Source organism: Colobus angolensis, unplaced genomic scaffold (assembly GCF_000951035.1).
Source record: "Colobus angolensis palliatus isolate OR3802 unplaced genomic scaffold, Cang.pa_1.0 Scaffold31, whole genome shotgun sequence".
NCBI classification, from domain to species: Eukaryota; Metazoa; Chordata; class Mammalia; order Primates; family Cercopithecidae; genus Colobus; species Colobus angolensis.
The window spans coordinates 2,232,370-2,250,408 of record NW_012116377.1 but is presented as its reverse complement, the minus strand read 5'-3'; the positions used below and the strand labels follow the sequence as shown (position 1 = coordinate 2,250,408).

At 40.1% G+C, this 18,039-nt stretch overlaps 1 long non-coding RNA gene and 1 pseudogene across 2 annotated transcripts in view; both read right to left on the bottom strand.

The window, feature by feature from the left end:
* Positions 1-6,407: 6,407 nt before the first annotated feature.
* LOC105517903 lies at positions 6,408-7,564 on the bottom strand. The gene is made up of 2 exons (XR_001002741.1): positions 7,237-7,564; positions 6,408-7,194 (listed from the first exon to the last, which is right to left on the bottom strand). It is a non-coding gene; the product is annotated as an uncharacterized LOC105517903 (long non-coding RNA).
* A 237-nt stretch (positions 7,565-7,801) lies between these two features.
* The window catches only part of LOC105517902, a 106,488-nt pseudogene continuing 96,250 nt past the window's right edge, over positions 7,802-18,039 (bottom strand). The window contains exons 7-8 of the transcript XR_001002739.1: positions 8,318-8,447; positions 7,802-8,060 (exon numbers count right to left, since the gene is read on the bottom strand). The product of XR_001002739.1 is annotated as an FYVE, RhoGEF and PH domain-containing protein 5-like (transcript). The remainder of the gene's footprint in view (positions 8,061-8,317; positions 8,448-18,039) is intronic.

Genomic DNA, 18,039 nt, shown 5'->3' with positions numbered 1-18,039 from the left:
AAAAACAGGAGGCACCAGAGACCCATTTCCTGGCCCTGTTCTTTCAAGGACTCCACCACAAAGCCAATAACCAATTAAGAAACTTAAAAACTGGCAAATGAAAAACCTTACAACTTCTGTAGTACTCTTCTTCTGTCTAATTAAATATGTGTTGTGTGTAATGTTTATCTAAAAGAGCTCTAATTAATTGGCTTAAAACAAAAATAAGTCCTCAAATCAAATATTTTGAAAGCAAAATAAAAACTATAATGCCTTTTAGTTCATGTAACTTTAGTAGTCTTTGGGAAATAAAAACAGTTTTAAAGATCATTGATAAAATAAAGATATTTTATCTAAATGATGGAGGTCAGATATTAGGTTTACTAAACGCTTTAAGGTCAATAAACTGCTTTGACTCTTAAAAATTGTTCAATTTATTTTTGAGACATTAAATTTTAAATAAGGCCTGGGGATATATGGAATTAGCCATGCCCCCTAGCTCTGCAAAGAAGGTTATAAAGAAAAGAGATTTTATATAAGAAAGGATGCTGTATGGTACATTCTTTTCCTAAAGTAAAATGACTAGATATTTAAAAAGAGGGATGTTCAGGGCAAGTCAGAAAATCTAAACATGACATACATGATCTGTGTAAGTCATGAAAGAATTTATGAAAAGGAATTTATGCCAGAAATGTTATACAATTTAAAGGTGATTAAGCCTCCTAAATGATTCATAAAATGCTACTATGACTCAAATGTACAGCCTGCCTGCTTTATAGCTAGGCAAGGCCTGGGACAAGAGGAGTTAGACACTGGAAAGGGTCAGACCTTATCTGCATTTCTGTCTGGGTCCTAGGCTCCACACCTCGTACATAATTAAAATCCCTTACTTACCAAGGTTTTCACCAAAAGTAAAAGTCATAAGAGTTAACATTGTAATATGTAATTGAGACTACCGAAAAAATAGGTTTACATGCAAGACATGTAAAGAGAATGAAATGTTTTTTTGTAAGAGATTGTAAGAAAGTATGGTAATGTAAATTTTTGCCTAGCTTAGAGGGTTAAAGGAGTGTCTTTTTTTTGTTTTTTTTTTTTGAGACGGAGTCTCGCTCTGTTGCCCAGGCTGGAGCGCAGTGGCACGATATCTCGGCTCACTGCAAGCTCCGCCTCCCGGGTTCACGCCATTCTCTTGCCTCAGCCTCCCGAGTAGCTGGGACTACAGGCGCCCACCACCACACCCGGCTAATTTGTTTTTGTCTCTTTTCTAGTAGAGACGGGGTTTCACTGTGTTAGCCAGGATGGTCTCGATCTCCTGACCTCGTGATCCGCCTGCCTTGGCCTCCCAAAGTGCTGGGATTACAGGCGTGAGCCACCGCACCTGGCCTAAAGGAGTGTTTTAAATTAAATAAGTTTGAATAAGTTGTGGAAGGTTTATAAAAATTAATTGTAAGAGGCTGGGCACGGTGGCTCACTCCTGTAATCCCAGCACTTTGGGAGGCCAAGTCAGGAGGATCAGGAGGTCAGGAGATTGAGACCATCCTGGCCAACATGGTAAAATCCCGTCTTTACTAAAAATACAAAAAAAAATTAGCTGGATGTGGTGGCATGTACCTGTCGTCCCAGCTACTTGGGAGGCTGAGGCAGGAGAATTGCTTGAACCCGGGGGGTGGAGGTTGCAGTGAGCCGAGATCGTGCCACTGCACTCCAGCCTGGCGACAGAGCGAGACTCCATCTCGAAAAAGAAAACGAAAAAATTAAATTGTAAGAGATTCTATGCGTAAACATATTGGCTAAAGGTAAAATGGCATTGCTCAGTTTTTTCCATGAATTGGACATTGGAATAAAATCACAACAGAGTTTTCTTAGAACATTGTTCTGCTCTGAGAAAAACTTTGTAAAGGGTTACAAAATGTTTATAAAAATCTTACCTTATGGTCAAACTAATTAAAACAATAGATTTGTAAAATATTATTAAAAGCTAGCTTTAACATTAAAAATACACAAATGGAAACATAAAATTTGGTTTTCTCTTTTAAAAAGGATTTTTATGTAATATTAAAAGATAAAGGTTTTGTTTACCTTTTAAATAAAGTACAAAAGAAATAGCAGAGGGAAGGAAAGAAAGGAGACAGAGTCAGTTGGCCTCATGCTGTCTTCACTGGATCTTGTTTGAAAAGCTGAGTCTCCTCTCTATCAGACTAACGTTTTTTCCTTTAAAAGTTTTTTTGAGTTATTTTGGCTAAATGAATGACTTATGATAACTTAAGATTCTATTTTGTAATATCCAATGTTTTAAACCTTTGGTATTTAGCAAGCCTTTCAAAATCAAGTTCTAGATTATCATGCTAAATCAGCCAATACTAAGGTTGTTTAAATATAAAATTTGAATGAACTCCATGGTCTAAGTCAAATGACCTATGATAATCCATTAGTTATCAATGCTATGCACCTGAATTGGAGAAACAACTGGTATTCAAGAGGACGTAAGTCCAATATTAAGCATGGATTCACAAAGAAGCAGGACTTAAGAACCTTAAGATTTTGTTGTTGGGGGTTCTTCATTCCATGACTTGTCATGGAAAAGATAAAATGGTCCAAGTTGAATATATTGATGTGGTGACTTATAAATGGTGGAAACAGTTTAAAACCAATGTTTGGTTCCATTTTCCTGGAAAGACAAAGCTTTGGTTACACTTGGCTACCTGATGGGCCATGTAAACATTTATAAAGGTATTTTATTCAATTGTCATTTTTCAATGCTTGTTATCTGGTGGTGTAGGGGCTTTCCCATGCAAGAGGGCATATGTAACAGTGGATTGTTATGCTACAGTGTGTTTTCACCTGGTGGAGAAAGCTTCTTATGGTTCACTGAGGACAATCCCTTCACAATCTAGAACCCAAGGGTTGGATCTTCTGGCAACCTCAGAGAGGGACTGTCCTTGCCATCCAAGATTATAAACCTTGAATCTTGGGTTTATAATCTCACAACTGAGAAGGGTCCCTCCACACTCCTGGAACTGTACACCCATTGGAACCCTTAGGGTAGAGCTAACCAGGAAAGTTTCTCCCCAGAAGATGGCATCCTTGATGTGAATGGCTTTTCCCAAGATCACAGATCAAAATTTCTTCTATCATGAGACTCTTTATCTTTGAGTATTTTTTCCTTGTTTATGCCTCTATTAACAACAGGAATGAAAATGGGGTCTATTTTGTGCACTTCTAGGGTATACTTTTATTTGTGAAAGATTTTACAGCCAGCCTTATACATGAATAAACTTATACTTCAATAGATAAAAGATGAAGGCCCAATGTAAGTGAGAAACTTTAGTGGTATATATGTTGCCTCATAATCAGTCAAAACTCCCCTTAACCCACATCATGGATTAAAGAGAACATTGCCAGGAGGCCTTCACTCTATAAGAAGGACATCATTTGTTAGGTCCTTTTTCCAGAGTTTAGAATAAAAGAGGCAATAATTAGAAATGTCTCCCTCATAATAGGCTCTACAGCAAATTCTACTTTAAAGGCTGTCATTACACAACAGACTTTAAATTCTCTTGTCAAAGTTATGCTAAGTAATAGAATTGGCTAAACAGAAAAGTACCTGTGCAGCTGCTGACACTTGTGGCCTATGGAGAAATACACAAATGTAAATTGTAAAAATTCAGTTGTAGGGGATTAATGAAGAGACCCTCTAGTCAAGCGAGTAGACTATCTAGCACATTCTTTAATCTATTTAATTTTAGGTATTTTGGTTTATGGGGACTCTGGGTAAGGAGCATACTCCAAACTCTTAGTATTATCATCCTAATAGTCATAATAGTCCCCATGGTGTGCTGTATTCTCTCAGAGGTTGTAAATGCTTGCCAGACATCTCTAGGACATCAAATGGTCTCTCTTCAACTGGAATGACAAGAGCTGAGAGAAATGGGTGACCATGAGGACACTGCAACTTATGAATGACGTGCTGAGACCCAAAACCCAAAATGATGGCAACTGAGTGACCCTAAGTTTTGTTCACACTCTCACCTAAGTGAGAACCTGGCCAAAAAGGGGGAATTTTTGAAAACAAAATTATGGAAAGCCATTATTTTGGACTGAGCTCATGTGCTAGCCCCCAACAAACCAACAAACTAAAATGGAGTTACTCATGCTAAATACAACATAATCAAGCCAAGGCTTTAAGAAAACACATAGATCCTAATACAGACCAGGTTTTGTTTTTCTCTTGTAAAAAGAATGTTCCAGCATAAGTTATTCTGTACTCAGTCCTTATTCTCTCCTTGCAAAACACACGATTCTGCTTCCCAGTAGGTTTCAAAACCATATAAGTACATTTACAACAGTAATAGTAACATCAATGACTGAGGTTTTGGTCAACCTCTCAAAATTGAGAAAATGACCAAAAGGGGGGAGTTGTTAAAGCAAATTAAATATGGCCCGAGAAGGACTCTGTACTTCTATATTTGAGTCCTTGTGGATGAACTGTAGCCTAGCTTAATAGACAAAATTGAAAACCTAACTTAATAGTATGCACCCGTAATAATAGCAGAGTGTTGGCCAATCCCAGGGGCCATACTTCAACCACTCATAGACTACTGAATGTTCAGACTGTTTTCAAATAAGGCAAATGCTGAGCTGTAACCAAATCCCGCCGTTTCTGTATCTGACTTCCAATTCCTGTCCTTTTTTGTCTATAAATTTGTTCTGACCACGAGGCATCCCTGGAGTCTCTCTGAATCTGCTGTGATTCTGGGGGCTGCTCAGTTGGTGAATTGTTCATTGCTCAATTGAACCCCTTTAAATTTAATCTGGCTGCAGATTTTCTTCAAGAAACAAAGGAACTGAGACACCAACAGTTTATACTTAGCCAAGGTCACATAGCCAGAAACGGCTGGAATTTGAACTTGAGCAGGCTAGTTCCAAGGTCCATGCTCTTATCACTATGCTGCCTTTGAAATCAGACTAGCAGGAAAAGAGCAACTGGTAATCGGATTTGTGTGAGACTGGAATATGTAAGTAAGGTCTCATTTCTGCTAGATTTGAATTCTGCTTTGGCTTATCAAAAGGCTTAGTGATCCCACTTAACATGCATGTACAATGTGCTGTGCAAGGTTGCAAAGGAGGAACTATAAAGGTTTTCAGGTGGTCCTGGCCAAAGTAAAGTTGTGGACAGAGAAGCAGATCAAGGAGCCAGGTGACTGGGGAAACAGATGAGCATTTATTAATAGTAATTACTATGCATTTAATATTGAGATTATGTACACCATTGCATTTAACCTACAGGGAAGACATTTATTGAATACAGAAATTGCTGAAACTAGTTCAGCTTTGTCTTAAGAAATGACTAACATTACTATTACTATAGACCATCATCTTTTCTCCCATTTTTTTCCCACACCCAGCCACTCACTCTACCTCAGAAGAAGGCCAAGCCTCTATGGAGGCTGTCAGTGGTGTCTTCTGTTGCTAGGATTCACTATCTTCAATCTTTCCTCTCACTGGTTCTATGGCCACTGAACTGCGAGCTCTTTGGGAACAGTGACATTGCCTATCCCGCTCGTATGTCCCTCCACTACTGCATGTATCCCCCTGAGCTGTGATTTATCCCCTTGGTCATTCTTGAAGTCAGGTACCAGTATGCCCACCAGTGGCAGGGTGAGTAAATGGTGGTGCATTCACCAGTGGTGTTCTTATCTGTCTGTGTAATCTAGGCATTTATGACAGTGTCTGGCACAATGTGTAGTTGGTCAAAATATTCATTGAATAATCAAATACTTAATGTTTGTTCAGACTTTAGGGAAGCAAACTAAAAGATATCCAAATGTTTCTAAGTTTTCTAGGCTCATCAATGAAAGAAAACAGACAGGAATTTGAAGTTGAAAATACTAAATTTTTCTTAGATTATGTTTCTGGACATTTCCTGTCCTGTATTTATTCAGAATACTGAAAGAAGACTGTTGATTATGCCAAATGAAAAGCAAATAGTCCATTTGGGGTGGTGAGGCTGCTGGAGAACTGGTGATGTTCTGTTTGTTGATGTGGATGCTGTTTACAGAGATGTGCCCTGTGTTTGCAGAGACTATACAAACAGTGAGCTATACATGAATGAGGTAGACTTTTCTGCATATATATCTCAATAAATGTTCTTAAAGCAAATATTACAAATCCAAAAAATATTTTTCCTATAAAATTTAATATTACTTTAAACTAATTGTCTTTCTCTTCAATCAGAATCAAGTTAGTAAGGATCTCAGAGGTCATAAAATCTACCTCTGCCCTGACAGATGCTTATATACATGCACAGAGTAGGGTGAATAGGAGTACCCTTGAAATGCAAGAGAGAAGCTAGAAGGCATAGTTCATTTGTGATAGAAAATCATTACTTTGCAATCACCATAGTAATAAATGATTAGGGCAAGTATTTCTGGAGGGTGTTTGTAGCACTTTAATTATCAAGAGAATATAAAAATGCATTCAAATAAATGAAGAAAAATGGATAAACAAATGGACCCATTATGAAGATTTCTAAGGTTCAATTAACATCTGAGAACTTCTCAACCTCTCAGTTATCAGGGAAGCCATAAGCCATTGGATCCACAAACATTAAAGTCTCACAATCCTGTGTCAGGGAGAATGCTGACTATCAGAAGTGCTGGGAAAAGCTCTGTAAAGAGCTTTGTAAAAAGCTCTCAAGCAGCATCCACTAATGCCAAACACCTCCATGAGCAGCAACTCCAATCCCAGCTGCAAAATGCTCCGGCTGAACTCAAACGAGAGGCAGGTGCATTCATAGCAGAGCCAGTCGTGATGGTCATACAGTGAAGACAGCAAATGCCCACCAGTGGCAGGGTGAGTAAATGGTGGTGCATTCACCAGTGGTGTAGACCAACCAGCCACTCCAGGTCCACTGGGATCCACAGGACTTTGCAGACACGGGCCCCCTATAAATTCATTAATCACCTGGGGCCCGAGTCTTTTTGTCCGTAGAGCCATTCCCATCTTGGTACTGAGATGCTGTGGTGGAGACCAAGGATCCCTCGAACTGGTCTAGGGGTGGGAGAAGCTCTGCGAAGTCAGGGAATGACTGTGTCTGACAAGAAATTGGAGGTATAAGGGCTCTGAGGTAACAAGGAGACTAGGGCTGAGTCTGGGAGTGATCCTAAGTTTGGGATTGGGCCAGGACCTGGGATTGGGCTAGGACTAAGCCTGGGCCTGGGCCTGGGCCTGGGCCTAAAATTGGAGCTGGGGCTGGGCCTGGGAGTAAGCCTGACTTGGAATTGGGCCAGGGACTAGGATGGAGCCTGGACCTGGGATTGGGCCTTGGCTTTTGAGTGGGCCTGGAATGGGGCTGGGATTGGGCCAGGGACTAGACCCATGGCAGCCAAACGCCCTCTTGGGCTCTGCACCCAAAGATACTTCAGGCCTGGTAGAGGTGAAGATCATGAGTTCCACCACTGGGAGAATTCCCAAGGGGCCAGGCTGACTGGGGGCAGAGGCCGTGGCTTCAGGGAAAGGGGGCACAGTGTGAGCTCTGCGGGCTCTGGCCTCCTGCCTGGGGCTGCTGCTGCTGCCAGGGCCACTGCTGCTGGGGCTGCTGCTGCTGGAGCTGCTGGGGTTGCTGGGGCTGGACCTGCTGCTGGGGCTGGACCTGCTGCTGGGGCTGCTGAGGTTGCTGGGGTTGCTGGGGCTGGACCTGCTGCTGGGGCTGCTGAGGCTGCTGCGGCTGGACCTGCTGCTGGGGCTGCTGGGGTTGCTGGGGCTGGAGCTGCTGCTGGGGCTGCTGCTGCTGAGGATGCTGCTGGAACTGTTGGAGCTGCTGCTGGAACCACCGCTCCCGAGAGCGTTTGGCCCGGCGATTCTTGAACCACACCTGCACTTGGTACTCCCCCAGGTTGAGCATCTCCGCCAACTTTTGTCGTGTGTCATAGCCTGGGTATGGCTCCTTCTTAAAGTGATTTTCTAGCACTTCCTGCTGTTTCCAGTTGTAGACTGTGCGGTCCTGCCGCCGTCTCTTTGGAAGGCCTGGGGACGGTAGAAGGCCTCCGGGATGCCCAGGGTCTTGCATCCTGGGTCCTGCTCTGTTCCTGAACATAATTAGAACAAATATTATCAATGAATGCTGAAACTACTGACTGGAAGTTTATTGGTAAACAGGATATTGACATTGTCTCAACTTTTCTTCCCACACATTTAATCATTACAAAGGGAAAAGATGCCTTACAGTACACCACCAAAGTGATCAGAGCTCACATCACCAATAAAACAGACATTATGTGCTCCCTAATGTGATACACTAGTATGGGATACGACTTCACCTACATAATATTCCTGCTACTTGTAGTACCAGCTCCTTGGGAGGCAGAGGCAGAAGGACTGCTTGAGCCCAGGTGGTCAAAGCTACAGTGAGCTATGATCACACCACTGCACCACTGTACTCCAGCCTGGGCAACAGGGCAAGACTCTGTCTGTAAAATAAATAAATTAATTAAAATTAAAATTAAAATAAATGGCAGTATCAAGAAAAACAAAAACAAAGGCTGAAGAATTGTTTCAGATAAAAAGAGACTAAAGAGATGATTAAATACAATATGGGATTCTGAATTAGATCCTAGATGGAAGGAAAAAATTTACAAGGCACATTATTTGGATAACTGGCTAAATTTGTATACAAAATGTATATTATGTAATATTAATGTTAATTTCCTGAAATTGATTATTGTGATTATGTAAGAAAATAATCCTTGTTTTGTTCTTAAAAGATCTAAAACTCTTTTTTTCTTTTTCTTGAGTCAGTTTCACTCTATCACCCAGGCTGGAATGCAGTGGTGTGATCTCAGCTCACTGCACCTCCAACTCCTGGGTTCAAGCTATTCTCGTGCCTTAGCCTCCCGAGTAGTTGGGACTACAGGCACATGCCATCATGCCTGGCCTGGCTAATTTTTGTATTTTTAGTAGAGATGAGGTTTTGCCATGTTGGGTAGGCTGGTCTCGAACTCCTGACCTCAAGTGATCCACCTGCTTCAGCCTCCCAAAGTGCTGAGATTTCAGGCGTGAGCCACCACACCCAGCCAGATCTGAAGTATTTAGGGGTAAAGCATCACTATATCTGCAAATTATTCTCAAATAGCTCAACAAAAAATTAAAAGTAAATAAATAACATCAAATAATATGTAAAAGTCTAAACCAGATGTGGCAAAATGTCAATATTTGACAAAGGTAAGTGAAGGCCATACAAGTGTGTATTATTCTTGAAACTTTCCCATAGGTTAGAAATTTTTCAAAATAAAAAGACAAATGAGATATAGAAGAAGAAAATATCTTACAAGTAACAGTCTATACTTTCCCCAAATACCTCCAATCTTAAGAAACTTACTGCATCTTTCAAGGCAACCCAAGCCATTATTACAATACACTGGACCCAAAGACAAATGCCCTGCTACTCCATCACCTGGGCCATCAAGTGGCCCTGGTTCTGCCGCAAACAAAATCATCCTTCCTCCCAAATAACAGCTCCTTAGGTACTTGAGTATGATTTCATTGTGCCTAGCTATTTGTTTTTGGGGTCAAACATTTCCTGTCTCTTTGTACATTATCCTGTGACATGGTTTCTGGTATACCTATGGTCTTGGTGAGTTCAATGCACTTCCTGTAGTCTGCCAATAAGATTTAACACTATCCACAAATGATATTATATGTGGATAAGGTGATCTCATTAGAGCAGAATCACTCAATTAAGTCTCTATTTCTATTTCCCAGGCTAGGACCACATCAACTGACAAATCATATTACTTCTAAAGTCAACTAGATCTTCATCCTTGTACAGTTTGGATTTTGAAAGTGCCTTAGAGCATGTCTTGATGATTGCCCTTATTAAATGTCAACTTGTCAGGTTAACCTTACATTCCAGTCTGTCAAGAAAACCTCAGTTCTGAGTTCTCATCGTGTTGCAATTAAAATGATGGGACATGATCAAAGACAGTACCTCATCCTCCCTCACAAATCATTAAAAGGCAGGAACCACAGCTAATATGTTCTACATGTCCCCACATTCCATAAAACAGTGTCCAATAGAAGACATTATATGTTGATTTGCTTGTTTACTGATAAGGAGGGTTCATTTTAAATGTAGAAGCAAGTTGAGACACTGATCTAAAGATGCCTGACAAGTAGACACTGTTTTGTAACTACAGAATAAGTGAGAATATTTTAGTTCTCAAGGCAATTGGAAAGTAATAAAGAGCAGGATCTTGGTTTTCCTTTAGATAAAAATACTAAAAATTAAAATTAAGAAATAAAAATCCTTTACATACAAAATTATATTGCCTTTCTCTGAATTTCAAAGGAAAGAAACAAAGGATATGTATGAAATTGCAACTTTAATTCAGTATCTTTACTCACAGTATAGAAATAAAAAACCTTTTCTTTTCAACATTAGGAATACTACTGAAAAATAATTATAGCAAAGCCCTAGTCATTCAAAGAAAGATTCTATTGCATGAGAGTTTCTAAATGTAAGCATCCAAACATTTTTCTTTTAAACAACATTAGAGAAATTTGAGTTATTGCAGACTCATGTCTTCTTAAATCCAATTTAGTCTTTGACATCCATAACAATGAAGCTGATCTATCAAGAAATTACTGCTTCCTGCTATACTACAATGAAGTCCTCAAGCAAACGGAGCCAGCCAGGGCTGTCCTACCCAACACCAAATAACTCCCATAGCTGCCCCTCTTACAGTTTCCCTGTCCTGCCCTTCCATATTCCTTATCATGCTCCATCAGCCTATCAGCCATTTTCCTTCATGTCTCTAATTTTCTACTTTTAATTTTGTTGAGTATTTGGAAAACCTTTTTTTTCTTTTTCTTCTTCTTCTTTTTTTTTTTTTTTTTTGAGACAGGGTCTTGCTCTGTTGCCTGGGCTGGAGTACAGTAGCACAATTATGGCTCACTGCAGCCTCAAATTTCTAGGCTCAAATGATCCTCCTGCCTCAGTCTCCTGAGTAGCTGGGACTACAGACACATCACCACACCCAGCTAATTTAAAAACATTAAAAAAATTTTTTTTGTAGAGATGAGTGTTTTGCCATGTTGCCCAGGCTAGTCTCAAACACCTGGCCTCAAGCAATCCTCCCTTCTTGGCCTCCTAAAGTACTGGGGTTACAGTTGGGAGCCACCATGCCCAGCCTGAAAAATAATTTTTTATTTTTTTGAGACAGTCTTACTCTATTGCATAGGCTGGAGTGCAGTGGCGCGATCTCAGCTTACTGCAACCTCCACCTCCCAGGTTTAAGCAATTCTCCTGCCTCAGCCTCCTGAGTGACTGGGATTACAGACAGCTGCCACCATGCCCGGCTAATTTTTGTATTTTTGGTAGAGACAGGGTTTCACCATGTTGACCAGGTTGGTCTTGAACTCCTGACCTCAAGTGATCTCCCACCTCAGCCTCCCAAAGTGCTGTGATTACAGGCATGAGCCACTGTGCCCAGCCTGAAAAATAGGTTTTTAAAACTTGCCATAATCTTGTATAAATTAAGAGCTCAAAAGTTTTAAGTAAAAAAACCATCATATAGATAGCTATATCACTAATCAGTGACTCCCAAATGACATTATCATTAGTGCATTCGCTGGCTGTCCTCTAGTTTGGAATCTCAGATGCCATTTTTAGTCATATTCTGAATGTTGGTTATAGTGAAAGTAAATGCTATTTATGTTAAGATCCATATTTATCTTAAAGCATGCTTTGATTTCTTCATTGTGAGCAATTTCTTTTGCTGTCTACTCCCATTAACCACAGTAGTATGAGCATTATATTCTAAGAGAAGCATTCCCAACTTCCAAAACACAGAGAAATTAATTTTAGCTATTATTAACTTAATTGCATTTAAGCCTTTTTGCAAATTATTAATTACTACCATCTCCACAACAGGAAAAAATATCATGTAAGAATCTTTATATCACATCTCTTGACTTGTACCCAGAATATATAAAGCACTTTTACAACTCAACAATAAAAAGACAACCCAATCAGAAACGTGCAAAGATGGCTGGGCACAATGGCTCATGCCTGTAATCCCAGCACTTCGGGAGGCCGAGGAGAGTGGATCACTTGAGGTCGGGAGTTCAAGATCAGACTGACCAACATGGTGAAACCCTGTCTCTACTAAGAGTACAAAATTAGCTGGGAATAGTGGTATATGCCTGTAATCCCAGCTACTTGGGAGGCTGAGGCATGAGAATCATTTGAACCCAGGAGGCAGAGGTTGCAGTGAGCTGAGATAGTGCCATTGCACTCCTGCCTGGGTGACAGAGTGAGACTCTGTCTCAAAAAAATTAAATTAAATTAAAAGAGTAAAAAACAGGCAAAGACAACAATGAATAATCCCAAAAGGAAACAAAAACAATTCTCTTTACAATTGCATCAAAAAGAATGAAATGCTTAGGAATAAACTTAACCACAAAGGCAAAAGACTTGTGCACAAAAGACTTTCTACACAAAACACTGCTGAAAGTAAAGACATAAATAAATGAGAAAACATCCCATGATCGTAAATGGAAAGACTTAATATTGTTAGGAGCAGAACACTACTTAAAGTGATTTACACATTTGATACAATCCCTATCAAATTCCAATGACCTTTTAAATATATTTTTATTTTTTTCTTTTTTTAAAAAAATAGGTGGATGGATTCATTCATTCATTCATTTATTTTTTGAGATGGTGTCTCTGTTGCCCAGGCTGGAGTACAGTGGCACGATCTTGGCTCACTGCAACCTCTGGCTCCTGGGTTCAAGCGATTCTCCTGCCCCAGCCTCCCAAGTAGCTGGGATTACAGGTGTGCACCACCACGCCCAGCTAATTTTTTGCATCTTTAGTAGAGAGGTGGTTTCACCATGTTGGCTGGGCTGGCCTCAAACTTGATCAGCCCGCCTTGGCCTCCCAAAGTGCTGGGATTACAGGCGTGAGTCAGCAAGCCTGGCCCCAATGACTTTTTTTTTTTTTTTTTTTTTAACAGAAACAGAAAATCTGAGCGGATCTTCATGGTAGATGGCAGGCAGGACTAGATTGCAGCTCTGACTTGGACAGAGCAGTGTGCAGAGGCTCGCATTGTGAATTTTAGCTCCAGAACAACTGCAAAAACAAACCGGGAATCCCAAGAGGACCCACAGACCCTCTGGAGGAAGTGGATTGCTCCTGCAGGACCCAGGAGACACCCCAAACATTATGAGTGCCTAAACTGAAGAAGTGGGAAAGGGAGATCCTCTGCTCCCTAACACACACCCCCACTGGGGAAACTGAAGGTCTAGTTTGTGGGAGAAGTTTCCCACCTTACCTGCAGCTGAGTCAATTTAGAGAACTGAGTGAAATACAGGGGTAGAGGAAGCAGCTGGAAAGGCTCTGAGAGCTTGCTGGGTCCCCAAGCAGGGCATTCCTGCCTGGCACCACAGAGATCCTTCAGTGGGGCGCCCAGAGGTGTGTGGAAAATGCCACAGGGAGAAGAAAATCTCCAACTGAACTTTGTAACAAGTTAAACTGGGCAAGAAGCCTCCTGGCCAGAACTCAGGGGACAGTGTGAACCCAGCAGGCAGACTCTACAGGTGGGGAGAAAAACCAAAGCCCTTTTCTTTCCCAGCTGGAAGGTGGGTAGCCTGAGGCAAGTGCTCAAGCCCTGCTCAGCCACTGCCTGGAAACAGACTCGTTGCTGTTAGGTGGGGGCACAGGGGGAGTGAGACTGGCCCTTCAAGATTGTGTGGGAGCTCTGTGAGGCCTGTGACTGCTGGCTTTCCCCCCACTTTCCTGACAACCTATATGACTCAGCAGAGGCTGCCATAATTCTCCTAGGTACACAACTCCAGTGACCTGAGAACCTCACTCCCATCCCCCACAGCAGCCACAGCAAGATCCACCCAAGGAGAGTCTGAGCTCAGACACGCCTAGCCCTGCTGCCACCTGATGGGCCTTCCCTAACCATCCTGGTAGCTGAAGACAAAGGGCATATTCTCATGTGAGGTCTACAGCCCCACCCATTGCCGGTTTTCTCCGTACTACCACAGCTGATGCTCTCTGGAAAGCACCACCTCCTGGCAGGAGGCCAACCGGCACAAAAACAGAACATTAAACCACCAAAGTGAATAACTCTCACAGAGTCCATTTCACCCCCTGCCACCTCCACCAGAACAGGTGCTGGTATCCATGGCTGAGAGATCCATAGACGGTTTACATCACAGGACTCTGTGCAGACAACCCCCAGTACCAGACTGGAGCCTGGTAGACTTGCTGGATGGCTAGACCCAGAAGAGCTTGGCTCTCAGGAAGCCACATCCCTAGGAAAAGGGGGAAGAGTACTACATCAAGAGAACACCCCATAGGACAGAAGAATCTGAACAACAGCCTTCAGCCCTAGACCTTCCCTCTGACAGAGCCTACCCAAATGAGAAGGAACAAGAAAACTAACTATGGCAATATGACAAAACAAAGCTCTTTAACACCCCCCACCCAAAAAAAATCACACCTGCTCACCAGCAACGGATCCAAACCAAGAAGAAATCCTTGATTTACCTGAAAAAGAATCAGGAGGTTAGTTATTAACCTAATCAGGGAGGCACCAGAGACAGCTGAAGCCCAATGCAAAGAAATAAAAAAAAAAATACGATACAAGAGGTAGAGGAGGGGGGGACAAATATTCAAGGAAATAGATAGCATAAAGAAAAAATAATCAAAAGTTCAGGAAACATTGAAACAATTACAGAAATGTAAAATGCTCTAGAAAGTCTCAGCAATAGAATTGAATAAGTAGAAGAAAGAAATTCAGAGCTCAAAGACAAGGCCTTCGAATTAACCCAATCCAACAAAGACAAATAAAAAAGAATAAGAAAATACGAACAAAGTCTCCAAGAAGTTTGGGATTATGTTAAATGACCAAACCTAAGAATAATCAGTGTTCCTGAGGAAGAAGAGAAATTTAAAAGTTGGGAAAAATATTTGGGGGAATAATGGAGGAAAACTTCCCCAGCCTTGCTAGAGACCTAGACATCCAAATACAAGAAGCACAAAGAACGCCTGGGAAATTCACTGCAAAAAGATCATTGCCTAGGCACACTGTCATCAGGTTATCTAAAGTTAAGATGAAGGAAAAAATCTTAAGAACTGTGAGACAAAAGCACCAGGTAACCTATAAAGGAAAACCTATCATATTAACAGCAGATTTATCAGCAGAAACGCTTCTACAAGCTAGAAGGGACTGGGGCCCTATCTTCAGCTTCCTCAAACAAAACAATTATCAGCCAAGAATTTTATATCCTGCAAAACTAAGCATCATATACGAAGGAAAGATACAGTCTTTTTCAGACAAACAAATGCCGAGAGAATTTGCCACTACCAAACCACCACTATAAGAACTACTAAAAGGAGCTCTAAATCTTGAAACAAATCCTGGAAACACATCAAAACAGAACCTCTTTAAACCATAAATAACATAGCACCTATAAAAGGAAAATACAATTTAAAAAGCAAAAACATCAAACAAAAAAATTAAGGTACACAGGAAACAAATAGCACAATGAATGAAATGGCACCTCGCATCTCAATACTAACATTGAATGTAAATGAGCTAAATGCTCCACTTAAAAGATACAGAACTGCATAATGGATAAGAACTCACCAATCAACTATCTGCTGCCTTCAGGAGAATCACCTAACACATAAGGATTCACATAAAGTAAAGGGATGGAAAAAAGCATTTCATGCAAACTGACACCAAAAGTGAGCCAGAATAGCTATTCTTATATCAGACAAAACAAACTTTAAAGCAACAGCAGTTAAAAGATACAAAGAGGAACATTATATAATAAGAGGCCTTGTCCAACGGGAAAATATCACAATCCTAAACATATATGTACCTAACACTAAAGCTCCCAAATTCATAAAATAATTACTAATAGACTTAAGAAATGAGATAGACAGCAACACAATAATAGTGGGGACTTCAGTACTCCACTGATAGCACTAGACAGGTCATCAACACAGAAAGTCAACAAAGAAACAATGGATTTAAACCATGTCTTAGAACACATGGACTTAACAGATATATACAGAATATTTTATTGAACAACCACCGAATATACATTCTATGCATCAGCATATGGAATTTTCTCCAACATGGAAATTTTTCTGACACATAATGATCTTAACAGAAATGCTAGCTATTCTTTTTATTATGTGATTCCTCATATACATGGCTTGGGAAGCTAACGCAAGTCTCTGAAAGATTTCTTCAAGGATCCCTGTCTAAGTGAGAAAGGAAAAGTTACCATTGAAATAGCAGACTCTATTTAACAATGCTGGTTGTAGGTCTCTGATGAAATTTTAGTTCTCTGAATCCTCTAAAATTCATTTTACATATGTTTTATTATCATGCCACAAAACCCTAGCCTAAGTGAGTAATCAATTATTAGCTGGACCACATTCCAAAATGTTTCTTTCCAATGTTAGGCACGTAAAATCAAGGTGGAAAATATAAGCACTATTCAAATAGATTTGGGGTCACTCTTTTTTAGTATTTTAATTAGAAAACAGGTGTCCACCCTCACCCTGAGAGATGATTCCCCATAGAAATCCAGGCTTTCATGTCTTCCTTGAGTTAGCAATGATATTTTTCCAGAGTAGGGGTCCTAATTGTAACAATTACACTAGAGAATTTAGTAGAGACCTATTCATGGAGTATTTCCCTATGGTATGCAGGTATTTACTTTAAATCACTTTTAATCTACAGTGTATAGATATGGGGTACATAACACGTAAAATGGGACCAGTAACATATTCCTACAATTTTATCATCTGAAAATCAAGTGTGTAAGGCTAATTTTCACAACTATTTAGAGCAGTGTGGTTTTATAGCTAACTAAGGAAGGGCAGAAATGCTAAGAAGCCATGAAAATTTATGTATTCTGAGCCTAGTTAGGTAATTGGTCTGAAACCTATGGAAAAGTTTCATTATCTAAATTCCATAGAGTAGCATTAGCAAAGGTTAATCTTTTCTGAATTATTAATCAATTTAGTAAAAAAGTTCTCTCTATTCACACATTAAGAAAATTTGGATTTGCTCCCTTGATGTGCCCAGGAGAAAAAACAGAAAATATTAATCTAACGTCCCAGTAGTCCCCAAGCTTCATAGGTCCCACCAATTATTAAGCACACAGCACTAAATGATTTCTTGTCTTCTGTGTGCTTATAAATGGCGTATACCTATTTCTGTAGTTCTATTTCATGTAAGTCATAAGATATACACAGATATCTTGATACTGGAAATGCTTCAAAAAGAAAAATATTAAATATATAACATTTAAAAGATGTTGCAAAAATATAAAAAATAATTATGAAATTCCCTTCTATCGTATAATTTCTGGGAAACACAAGCTTTACTTCAATCCAGTTTATTTCAGTTTTAAAAATAAAATACATACCATTGTAAAACCGGCTAAGTATTAGTTTTAATCATTTCTAAACTGAGGACGCAGAACTCAGTGTGTGTCCTGCCAATATAAATGTGTACAGTCCTGCCAATATAAATGTGTACAGAAAAGGCAGAATTCTTCAGGTGCCTTGAATTGCAGTAACATTTAAGAAATCATGTTTTATGTGGATCACTGCTTTAAAACTGATGGGAAATTATATTTCTATATAAGAGAATTTCCCCAGTTAGAGTTGGAAAACTTTTTCTAGAGTATTGGAAAGTGACACTTGGGATACATTCATGATCATCCACTTATGGAGTGGTGCCCATGGAATACCAGGACAACAGAAAACTAAGCTCTAATCATCCAGCTCTCTCCACATCGTCTGGATCATACGCAACTGAATCTGTGAAGCACACATCCCATCTCAATATGCTTCATACTTGTATGTATTATAAGAAAAGGTACATAGCTACTTCTGTGCTAATAGATCATTTTTATTAGAAAACATCCTGAAGCAGACCCATCTCACATGCAGAGACATACATAGGCTCAAAATAAAGGGATGGAGGAAGATCTACCAAGCAAATGGAGAACAAAAAAAAA